The sequence below is a fragment of the Syzygium oleosum genome, unplaced genomic scaffold, assembly GCF_021117445.2.
Source record: "Syzygium oleosum isolate NSW1041296 unplaced genomic scaffold, Sole_v2.1 Sole_v2.24, whole genome shotgun sequence".
NCBI lineage: Eukaryota > Viridiplantae > Streptophyta > Magnoliopsida > Myrtales > Myrtaceae > Syzygium > Syzygium oleosum.
Window position 1 is genome coordinate 3,541,144 of NW_026607508.1, and position 12,554 is coordinate 3,553,697.

The window sequence follows — 12,554 nt, forward strand, 5'->3', positions numbered from 1 at the left end:
TAATTTACTTTTTATGATAAATACAACATTAGATATTTAATATCCTATTTAATAACAACGATTATATAATATTATATTTAATCATTCATTATTCATAACTATAGACCATACTGTTGTTTGAACATAATTATAGTTTTGTTATGTTATTAACAATAATAATAATTGATAATAGTCTCAAAGACAATGGCCTCTTATTAATATCCATTCATTTTATAAACGTAAACTATAATGATTTAATGATTAATAATTATATTAATTAGGAAACTTTGTTTGATCATACCCAATACGCAACCTTCGCTGGGAAATTTGTTTTTGCTCTATCCAAAAGGGTAAGTTTCTAGATTTTCTTTAAATTCTGTGAGATAGTAAAAATTGAAAAACTAAGAAAATCCATGCAGAAAATGCTCTTTTTTTTTGGTCGAAGCCACAAAATGCTCTTAACAGGTGAATAAGATTGAAAGTGCCATCTTTTAGGGAAAATTATTTTATAAATAATGAGAATTTGGAAAAGAAAAAAATCCCATTATTTAGTTCACGAACTTGAGTTTTGGCTCAAATCTTACCTCGCATGCAGTTTTTGAGGATATTTGATTGATCCGTAATCGATTTAAAAGGTGGGCTTTCTCGTCATGCAATTAAAGAGAGGGATAACATTTAGTACATATCATCCCGAACGTCGTATCTCCACACAAAAAATAAGTAATGGAGTGCTTTCTTGAATCATGTGGATGCATCTTCAACATAGTAAGGGCTCCACACTTAACAAGAAATTCTTGCTTGAAAAAGTAATAAAAAATTTTGGAGCTCGTGACAAGACTGTAATTGGTTTCAGATACTAGTATAAAAAGGTTGATGAAGTCTTCAATGTATTTGATATGAAAAACGATAGATTCCAAATCATTATAGGCCAAAGCCAAGAGACAAAAGGAGATAACGTGATAGAAGCCTAAAGTTTTTCTGAAAATTGACAAAGGGGCATTTAAAGATTTATGACATTTTTTGCGCTGCGTTGCTACGGAATGTTGTAAACCTATGGAAAACATAGAATATCGGAAATTAGGGTATGAAAATATCCACGCCGTCTAATACTACGAAAAGCTATTAGCCTTCATGAAAAATTGGATATTTATATATTTACGACACTTTGGATTATTTTATGACAAAATGTTGTAAGCCTTTATAAAACATGCTATAAAAAAATTAAGATTTTAAATACTTAGAACTTCTACTACCGTGCTACGATAAATTTCTGTAAGCCTTTGTAAATCGTGCTAAATTAAAAATATCAAAATATTTATGGTGTTATGAAGTGTGTTAGACTAAACATCGTAAACTTTTGTAAAATGTCGTGAAAGATTTAACTATCGGAATATTTAACAGTTTAAGACATTTTTGACTTCATCGACATATGTCAATAACTTTTGTGAAACATCTTACAATATAAAATGAGTACCTATTAGTAGGTTTTTGATTTAATGGCTCGTAGAATTGGATATGATGGTTGATTTAGGCAGAGTCCCGTACACTATTAGTAGACCTAATCATGTGCCTAGCCGCTCGCTAGACCTGTCAAGATGGGTCTTAAACCCATATATGACCCATTTAAAAAATATAGATTCATAGATGGATTACTTCGATTTTAAATAGCCCACCTTAAATGGGTTTTAAATTTTAAAGCTTAAAATAAATGGATCTAAATGGGTTGAGTTTATAACCCATTTTCAACTAGGGGTGTCAATGGGTCGGGTTGGGTCGGGCCGGGTCGGGCTTTCATGATACCCGACCCGACCCGAAATATACAGGGTCACGCTCGACCCGACCCGACCCAACCCAAGACCCTGTTTAGCATATACTCCAAGAATAGGGTCAGGTCGGGTCGGTCCGGGGTCGGGTTTAGGGTCCCAAAACCTTAAGCCTTATGCAATTGCCACATGCCTTGATTCTTCTCTAGAGCGAAGCCGATGGGTCAGGGACGAATTGGGGGTCGACGAAGAGGCGGCTCGAGCGCCGGAACGCGGCGAAGCACTACGACTACGACGCGTCCTCGCTGTCGCACTCGCCCAACGACTCCTCGTCCTCCACCTTGGCCTCGCTCCACACAAGGTCGCTGGACTTATTCGAGCCGACGAGATTCCGGGTCGAGGGGGGCGAGGGCGAGATCAATCGGGTATGCCGGAACCTGGGGCTCTTCGGGATCGATGACTTTGCTATCCCGACAGTAGTGTGGGAGGCGAGGAAGATCAGGTCGTCCTCCGATCTCTTGCTGCGGTCGAGGCTGAACTGGATGGAGAGTCCCAAGGAAGGAGGCGAAGAGAAGAAGGTTGCGGCACCGGGGCCTCGACCTGGGCTATCACAGCAAGCGCCATGAGGGCGAGGACGAAAGCCACCATGGCCATGTTCGCAAACTTCACGGCTGCCATTGCCACGAACTCGAACTCGAGGGCGAGGAGGAGCAGAGAGAGCGAAAGGGGGGAGAGAGAAGTTCACGGCCGCCAGAGAGAGAAGAAGCGAAGGGGAGAGAGAGGGGGAAGGGTTATATTTGGTGCCAGGTAAAAAAAGCCCAGCCCGGCCTGGCCTGGCCCGTTCCTAATAAATACCCACATCTAAAATTCATACCCAGATAAAATAAGACCTGACCCCAAAATACCCTAAAATTTCGGGTAGGGCCGGGCCAGGTCGGGCCGGGCCCGGTCAGGTCGGGCCAGGTCGGCTCTGGTTTTTTTTACACCCCTGTTTTCAACCCACCCATTGTGCCCACACACACTCTCTCCCTCTTTATAAAAATGTATTTTTTTTTAAAAAATCGAAATTATACTTATTTTTATATTTTTTCTCTATTTCTTTTCTTTCTTTTTTTTTCTTTATTTTCGGCCTGTGGCCGGCCATGTCGACGGCTGGCGACCGGCCACAGGGGAGGGACGACCTCAGAGAGCAGATAGTTAAAACTCTCAAATTAATGGTACATAGGACCGCTTGTACAGAAATTCCTCTTTGTTTGCCGTGCATGCTCAAATTTTCTTTAAATAATTCTCAAGTTGCAATTAAGGGTCTGCATAGCAACGTTTCTGTTCCCAGAAATAGTTTCTGATCAGAAATAGTTTTTTCTATTTCTATTTCTTGGAACAGTTTCTGAGCAAAAAATAGCGTTTAGTAACTGCACAAAATTTCTACTCCTAGAATAGAAAAAGAATAGAAACGTGTTTAGGGCGCGAATGATCCATTTATATTCCATGGACGAGTTTCTCATTTCTGGGCTACCGGCGGAGGACGGCGGGTGGCGGTGGGGGGCGGAGGACGGCAGGTGGCGGTGGGGGCCGGAGGACGGTGGTCGGCGGTGGTAGAGGATGGCGGTCGGCGGTGGGAGGCAGTGGAGCACGGCGGTCAGCAGCGGAGCACGGTGGCGTTGGGCTGCGGTGACGGCAGCGGGGGGCGGCGACGAGAGGTGGCTGGCGGCGGAGGGTGGCCAGTGTCGGTTGATGGAGCACGGCGGTCGATGGTGGGTGACCGCCGGAGTCGAGCGTTGGAGCACAGTGGCCGGCGGTGGAGGATGGCGGCTGGTGGTGGGTGGTCGCCGATGGCGGAGGACGGCGACCGGTGGTGGGTGATCACTGGCGTCGGGTGGTTGGCGGGGGGAGGCGTCCAGCGCCGGGTTGCGGCCGGGGTCGGGCGATGGAGCACGGCGGCCAGCGGTGGAGGACGGCGGCCGGTGGCGATAAGCGTTGAGCGGTAGAGGACAGTGGTCGACGACAAGAGGAGGCCGGCGGGCGGAGGCGGCCAGCGGGCAGGAGGCCGGCGGTGGACGGCGGCGGAAGGCGGGAGGTAGGTGGCGGCAAAGGACGGCGAGAGGCGGCGGTGGCGGGTTGCGGCCGATGGATTGTTTCTTGTTTTTGGAGGATTCCAGAAAAAATCGTTTCTTGTTTTTGTTCCAGAAACAAAGAAGTAGATTTTTTTTGCTTCTTGTTTCTGTTTCAAATCTATTCCAGGATCACTTTTTTGTTCCAGAAATAAAAAAGTAGATGTTTTTTTCTAAACGGATTTTTGTTCTTTTTCTGTTTCGGGGAACAAAAAAACAGAAAAACAAAGAAACATAAACGTTACTAAACAGACCCTAAATGCAAAGGACAACTTAGAGGTGATCTCTCAACAATACCTTCAACTGCACTATTTATATAGCATTTATCAAGTACACAATTAATTTAGCTAGTATGGACTCTTAACCTTATTGAGAGAATAGACCGCTAATTTCTGACTCTAGTGAGGAAAATTTCATTTGCAAATTTGCCCGCACAATACCGGTTCCCAAGTGGGTGGGTGGGCAGGTTCAACATCTAGAACCTAGAACTTAACCACACAATATCGGTTCCAAAAATTTGTAATTGTGCCGAACTTGTTTCCATTGGCGCCGGGAACCGAACTTGTTTATATTGGTGGTCCGCTTCGGTTCCTAGGTAGAATCGGACCGGGATGCACAACCCTAGTTCGAATAGTGAAAAAAAAAACATGTTTTAAGACAATCAAAATGCTGAATCTCAAGTCATAAAATACATTGTCATGTTGCTGATATACTGCGAGAATTATGCATGTTATTAGGCCGTTGTAGTGACTGTTTTGAATCTTTGATATGAATTAGGTCGTTACAATGTTGGCTGTACTGAAAATTGAGCTAGAATGCATGCTACTATCATTGATACTATGAACTATGCAGTTTGGAGAGGACAAAAGGTGATGGATTTAGTGACTTGCAACATTAGAATACATTCCTAGTAAAAGAGGGTGCCCCTTCTCGTTTCTCAAGCCCCAAAGCCTTACCTTAGTTACATCCTTTTCGCTAGGACCGTTCTAATTGATGTGTGCCACGTAGTAAAACGATCCATTCTCTCTCGAAAGTTTAAGAACGAACACCAAACACACTTGGACAAGGGTGATAATTTCTGATGAAACAACTTTCAAAAGATACAACTATGAAAATGCGCATTCCGAAATGGATGTCAAACTTTTTAGTCAATTCTTAAGCAATAGGGGCTATACTCATGTCCAAATTTTCCAACTTGGATGGTTTGTCTTCGTTTAATGCCCAAATTTCCCCGTTTGCATGTGGATTAACCGACTGACGATTCAATTAATGATTAAATGATTTGATAATCCAATTGATGAATGAATGATGTAATGATTTGTTGTAATGATGTGATTATTCAATGATTGGATGATTGAAGGATTGAATCCGTTTTGCCATGCTATTTTGCATTGCGAATGCTATCATGTTATGTCATCTCATTATCTTTCGAATTTGATCCGACGTGTATTGTTGCATTCAAATATTGTAAAGTAATTTTGTTGTCATGTTTAAATTTGATCTGCCAATACGGGGGATAGTCATGAAGTGTCCAAATAAGTGTCATCCTGACCACAAGTTACAATCCCTCTTCCAATAGAACCTTCAATTCATCAAACAATGGTTCAAGATACACATCCATATCTCCACCAGGAGCGGCGCCTTCATGCATTTCTACGGCGGCAAGTTGTACGAATAAACTAACACCGGCCACATGTTGTAAGTTACAATACAAATTGAACATCAGTTGACAATCCGAACCTTACATCGAGTGCATCAACATCAAACTCCAGAATTCTCGACTAAAATGTTTGCACGCCTCACCGTCCAACGGATGCCTCATGACATCATCGCCAATCGTGTTCTCCTCCTTGTGCCGCCGCTTCACGTGTGGTGTGCTTGGACATGAACAGCTGATGCAACCGGGGAGTAGTCGGAAAGTATTACAACTCTTTCATTCGAATCTTTTTTCTCTTCTTTTTTCCCTTGTTGCGATTTTCCTCCCATCTAAAGGGAAAATTATCAAAACAGTCCTAAATTTATTGCAATTGTGTCAATTTAGTCATAAACTTTTTTTTGTGCCAATTCAATCCATCCGGCCAGCCAACGCTAACGTGATAATTTTTAAATATTATTTTTAATTATTTTTTATTATTTTTAACTTTTTTTTTCCTTTCTCTGTTTTTTTTTTGCCTTTCCTTCTTCCCCCTGGCCGGTCCGGCCACCGGCCAGGGGCTAGGGCCGACGAGGTCGACCTCGCCGGCCACTAGGGAGGCTCTCCCTCGCCGGCATTAGTGAGGGCGAGCCTCGCCGTTGCTGGGCGAGGTCGAGCTCGCCCAGCAGCGATGAGGGCAGAGCTCGACCTCGCCCAGATCTGGCAAGGTCGAGCCTCGCCATGGTTGTAGGCGAGAGCCCGCCTAGCCATGGTGAGCTCCGACCTCGCTAGTGCCGGTGAGGGCGAGCCTCTCGAGTGGTCAGTGAGGTCATCTCGCCGGCGAGCCTCCCCCTAGCCGAAGTGATGGAAAAAAAAAAGAGAAAGGAAAAAAAATTAAAATTTTAGATTTTCTGAATTTTTCACATTTTTTATTTATATTTTCAGAATTTTCTGGATTTTTATGGATTTTCTGAAAATTTTTGAATTTTTATGAATTTTCTATTTTTCTGAAAATTTCCGAATTTGTGAATTTTTTTTTGTATTTTTCTGATTTTTGTATTTTTGTATTGATTTTTTTAGATTTATTATTATTTTTCCCGCCGAGAAACGAATCGAACCGGCCTGGTTCAACCCGGTTCGGCTTGGCCGAATCTAACCTCGCCAGGGCCGGCGCCGATCGTCTTCCCCGGCAAGCACAACGCCCAAAACGACGCCATTTAATGCCTTTTTCATTAGGGCATTTGGTCGAACATATGGTGTGCATGATTCTGTATTGAACGTTTTCGAGGCCGCTGGTTTGGGCTCGTCGCCGACGACCTTCCGGCAACTATTTTGCCATTCCGATTGATCCATTGTAATATCCATGTGTTCTATTTTCAGTTTAGCTTACGCGGAACATTGGCGGACGTTCGCCGGCCGGCGAAAAGCTGATCGGAAAAACCTAACTTGTAATCATCTTAGATTGATTTTACCAAACTTCAAATCCTAATTCTAATTGCCTTAACCATCTAAATCGCCCAAAATGAATATCAATCTGTCAAACAAAGTTAGGAGAAGCTAACTTGGACGGCCTTATGGCCACGGTGACTTTCCGGTGAGGGTTCTCGGGCTCCGGCGAGATGGTTCATGGACAACCGGTTCGGTTTATGCAAGTTTATCCACCAAAATGCAATCGAACGACATAAAACGTGATTAGGAACATGTCTTAAACATCAAAGTGCAAAAAATCATCAACGAAGTCACATGAACATTCACATTGGAACTAGAACTCAATTCTGGAAATTTTGGAAACTAGTGATCATGAGCGATATTTACCTGTCTTGTTGAGTGATCAAATGATGTTTCCAGAGCAATCCTCGATCGTGAAGCTCTTCCTCAATACTTGGACTTCAATCTGGTGACTTCGGCTTCGTCAAAGCATGTCTAGACACGCCGGCTGAGCTCGATTTTCAGACCTTCACGACCAGCTTCGGCACAAATCAACAAAGGAGGAGGTCCACCTTGAACGATTGATTCGACGGCGCCGTTCGGTTCGTCGGCGCCGGACACTCGATCAGGGGATCTCAACTCCCTATTCTCTATCTAAATTTCGCGCTCTCTCTCTATGTCTCTCTCTTTTCTCTCTCTGGAATTTTCTCCAACACGTTCTCCTTTCCACGTTAAGTTTTTTCTTGTTTTTTATTGATCAATTTCCTGCCCAAAGTTTGTTATTTACCGACCTTGAATCGGTTGGGATGATTCTATGGCGTTAGCTAGAGATTCTCCAGCTGGCTAGCTTGATTTTCACATGCTAAATTGCTGGGGATAAGTTCATGAAGTCTCGGGCACGAACTGGAATTTTCTGGGTTTTAATGTGTTCTGGGCAAGTCGGGCGAAGAAGGAGACTGACCCGGGTCGGGTTGGGTTGACCTGGTCGACCCAGCAGACCCGAGTTGGTCTAAATTCTCAAATTAAGCTCGATTTTGGCCCAATTTTCAAAATTAAACCCCAAAATTGAATTGCTCATCACATTTTGAACCAAAATATGTGATTTTCCTTAATTTTTGTCATAATCATGTCCAAGATTTTTAGCTTTTTATATTCGGGTTATTGGGGTTTTGTTCAATTCGATACCCTAATGACCTGATTAGGCAAAATTAGTGCCAAAATTGAATTACCCACATCAGATTAACCTTAGAAATGTTGGTCTCATGATTCGACAATTTCGAATTGGACACGATTCCCAATTTGGGCTCAAAATTCCTAATATTCAAATGAATTTTGGGGATTTTTGATTTTTATGAAAAATTGTGCAATTGGACCGACCATTATGTAATTCAAGGTCCCAGAATCATTTGTTGTGAAGACACCATGACTTAAAAATGACTAGAAAATATTTAATTGCATTTTTGGTTCAATTTGGATTTGCTTGTAGGGCTTTGGAAATTTGCCTAGTGACTCCTCCTCAGTAAGACTTTGGAAATTTGCCTAGTGGCTCCTCGCTAGTAGGACTTTGGGAAATGCCTAGTAGTTCCTCACCAGTAGGATTTTGGAAAATTTGCCTAGTGGTTCCTTACCAGAAGGACTTTGGGAAATTGCCTAGTGGCTCATCGCCAGTAGGACTTTGGAAATTTGCCTAGTGGCTCTTCGCTAGTAAGACTTTGGAAATTTGCCTAGTGGCTCATCGCTTGTAGGACTTTGGAAATTTGCCTAGTGGCTCCTCGCTTGTAAGACTTTGGAAATTTGCCCAGTGACTCCTCGTCAGTAGGACTTTGGGAATTGCCTAATGACTCCTCGTCAGTAGGACTTTGAAAATTTGCCTAGTGGCTTCTCGCCAGTAGGACTTTGAAAATTTTCTTAGAGGCTCCTCACCTGTATGACTTTGGAAATTTGCCTAGTGGCTTCTCGCCAGTAGGACTTTGCGAATTGCCTAGTGGCTCATCGCCAGTAGGACTTTGGGAATTGCCTAGTAGCTTCTTGCCAATAGGACTTTGGAAATTGCCTAGTGGCTCCTCGTCAGTAGGACTTTGGAAATTGCCTAGAGGTTCCTCGCCTGTAGGACTTTGGAAATTGCCTAGGGACTCCTCGCCTTTAGGACTTTAGAAATTTTCCTAGGGGCTCCTTGTCTGTAGGACTTTGGAAATTTGCCTAGTGACTCCTTGTCAGTAGGACTTTGGGAATTGCCTAGTGACTCCTCGTCAATAGGACTTTGGAAATTTGCCTAGTGGCTCCTCGCCAGTAGGACTTTGGAAATTTGCCTAGGGGCTCCTCGCTTGTAGGACTTTGAAAATTTGCCTAGTGACTCCTCGTCAGTAGGATTTTGGGAATTGCCTTGTAACTCCTCGTCTGTAGGACTTTGGAAATTTGCCTAGTGGCTTCTCGCTAGTAGGACTTTGGAAATTTGCCTAGTGGCTCCTCGGTAGTAGGACTTTGGGAATTGCCTAGTAGCTCCTCGCCAGTAGGACTTTGGGAATGCTTCAAACAATGAATGCCTTGACCATGAGCTATGTGATTTTAAGGTTTCACTAACCTTTGTATGGTTTTTAGTTGACCAAAAACTATTTTGGAAAGTGGTTTTGAAATTAATCAAAACTGTTTGAAGTGTAGTTTTTTTTTAGCTTACCACAAACTGTTTGAAAACTTGGTTTTAGGTTGACCAACAACTTTTGAAACATGGTCTAGAAACATGCATTCTTTGCATTAATGCATCTCAGACAATCAAATTTCCTTTTCAAGGAATTATTTAAACAAAGTGCTTGCAATCTTTCAAGAAATGCTTAAAATGATCATTTGGAAGACCTTTATTAGAAAGGATTTGTCTCAATCTATGAACTTGGTCTTTTCTTTATCTGATTGAAATGTGAGTTGTTTGATATCCCTCGATTTTATCTCTCTTAACCAATCCTCAGGTGTTCGGAGATGTTCGCAATGTATACAATCAAATTGATCCGATAACGTCTTTCAAAAGGTTGTGATGTTGGCTTGGTCAATGGCTATTCAAAGGATAGGCATTTTGAGGCCAAGAAAAAGGATTTCATCATAACTTGTTTCAGGTTTACAAGTTAAGAACCTCGAGGACAAGACAAGATATTATTGCATACACTTCAATGAGCGATGACTTCTTGTCATAAAGTCATGTTTCTACTCTCAACATCCCAATCTAAAGAGTCTTTGGGGAGATGTTGTATTGTTGGTATTGGGTAGGCTCAAAAAAGGCTCATTTGTTTGAATTCAGGATTTTTATGAAATTGGTGATCTTCTTGGCATCACCACCCCTTTCCTCTTTTGTTCACTAGGGATCTTTCTTTTTATGAACATCAGAGTCTCCTAAACGTTTACTACGATCTCTTTTCTTTTGCTCATTCTCACTTATTGTGATCTATGATCTCTCATGATCTTGGCTTTGCTTTGTCATGACTTTTTTTTTTGTCATTTCGAACTTTCTTTTGAACCCTCTTTTTCTTTCTCATTTTTCTTGGGCATTTGGCGTTACTTTTACTAGGTACACTGCTTTTTCATGCCCTTAATTCTTTTGCCTTTGACTTTTTTTAATTCTAAGGACTCTGCGTCATGCCTTTTGTTTCTTATCTATTCAAAGTGGATCATATGCTCATGCTCCAGTGTGAAGCGATGATCACCAATTTAGGGTTCTAAAATGAATATTCAAGCTCAATTGGGCTTTGCCAAAGGTAATGTGTTTGGGTATAAGAAATGAAGTGCTCTTCTTCCTCTTGGGATGTCTTGAGCTCTCATATGACTTCATCTGAAGTTATCACAGAAAGATTGATGCAAGAGTATGCAATAGAATCTTTCTTGATCCTATTCTCCATAGCTGTCAACCACAAACCTCCTGGTTTGCCCTAATATGGGGTGGTTCTTAACAGAGTTGTTTTGGAAAAACTTCTTCACTGTTTCGGCTCAAATTTGGTTTGCAAGGGATAAACATGTGTTTGGGATAATAAAATGACTGCTTTTCATCATTTCAATCCATGTAATCATTGCGAACATCCCCTATTTCCTTTGAATGAGTTTTTTCTCACTCACTCCTTCACTTTGACTTTGAGTGTATAGGGGACGTGTTTGGATACGACTTACCTTTCATCATTTGAAGGTCTTTCCATTCGATTTGATCCAAACTTTTTCTTTGAAATTTTTCAAAGCCTTTTGTCAAATTATCCCTTTTAGGGAATTTTGATACTTAAGCATTCTCAAAGAAAGCGTGTTTCAAAACTTTTGATTTTAAACATTTCTAAGGTATTTTCTTTTCAAAACAATCTGTTTTGTTTTGCTCAGTCTTAGTGTCATTTCGCTTGGGGAAGAAGAATTTCGATTTTCTCTTAGAAAGGAACTTCTTTAACACATGCACTCACGATTTAGGGATTCCTGTCTGATCAACTTACCAAGATCCCTTTTGTTTGCATGTTTTTGCTTTGGTTCCACTGGGGATTCTTCTTTTGTTGCTCCCTTTTCTTTGTCTCCTTGGGGATGATAAAAAAAAAAAGCACATTAGGGAATATCAACGGAAAAAATTGAATTAGAAGTGATACTTCCCTCTATTATTTGACAACTTCGTTGGGGATTCTGAAACCATCTACTGGTTCAGACTCCTTTTGCTTTCTTCTGCAAAACAGATAAACATGTTCATGAAATGCGTGGTATGCATGATATGCACATGTTTTAAAGTGACCCAAATCTCTTTCTGAATGTTTGTCTTCACTTCATGGGTAGAAAATCTTGACAGCATCTGCATTTACAGGATAGGCCAATTCTGTTCCAGCCATATCTACAAGAATCAATGCTCCTCTAGGAAGGACTTTCTTGACAATGTATGGACCTTCATAATTTGAAGTGAATTTGCCACGAGGATCTGAATTATTGAGGATGATTTTCTTCACTACTAAATTCTCTGTTTTGAAATGCCTTGGTTTCACTTTTCGGTTAAAGGATTTGGTCACTCTTCTTTGATAGGCCTGGCATGTCAGCATAGGACCATGCGAATATATTTTGACATTCTCTGAGCAAATCTATGATTCTTTCTGCTTCTGCTGAGGGAAGACTTTCTCCAATCTTAACTTTTTTGGGATTCTCTTTATCGCCCAGATTAACAGTGATCGTTTTCTCTAATGTGAGTGGCTTTGATTCTTCATGACGAATCCATTCCTTTCTGACCCATTCCTCATCCTCGTTATCTTCTTCAATATCGCAAGCGATCTCCTTAAAAAGATTTGGGCTACATAAGAACCTATTATGAATATGCGAATGCTCATGCTCCAGTGCGTAGGTATTTTTTGCTTTGGTTATGATGACGTTGATGGTATTCTCTTTGAATAAACCAGGCAGAATAGATTCTTCCTCTGCATGTAAGTCTTCTTCTTGAAGTAGCTTGGAAGGTCCAGGAAAAGTTTTTTTGATGTGAATATGATGATAGGGAAGCTCTTTAGCTTTACCCTTCCATACGGATGGATTAATGATGCGATCATCTCAGCTTCCATAGCCTCCATGGTTCTTTCGACCTCGGCCTTGGCCTCCATGGTGATCTTTAGAGCTATCTGGAATATAACCTACTCCGTGTTTCATTCTTGTGGCAAG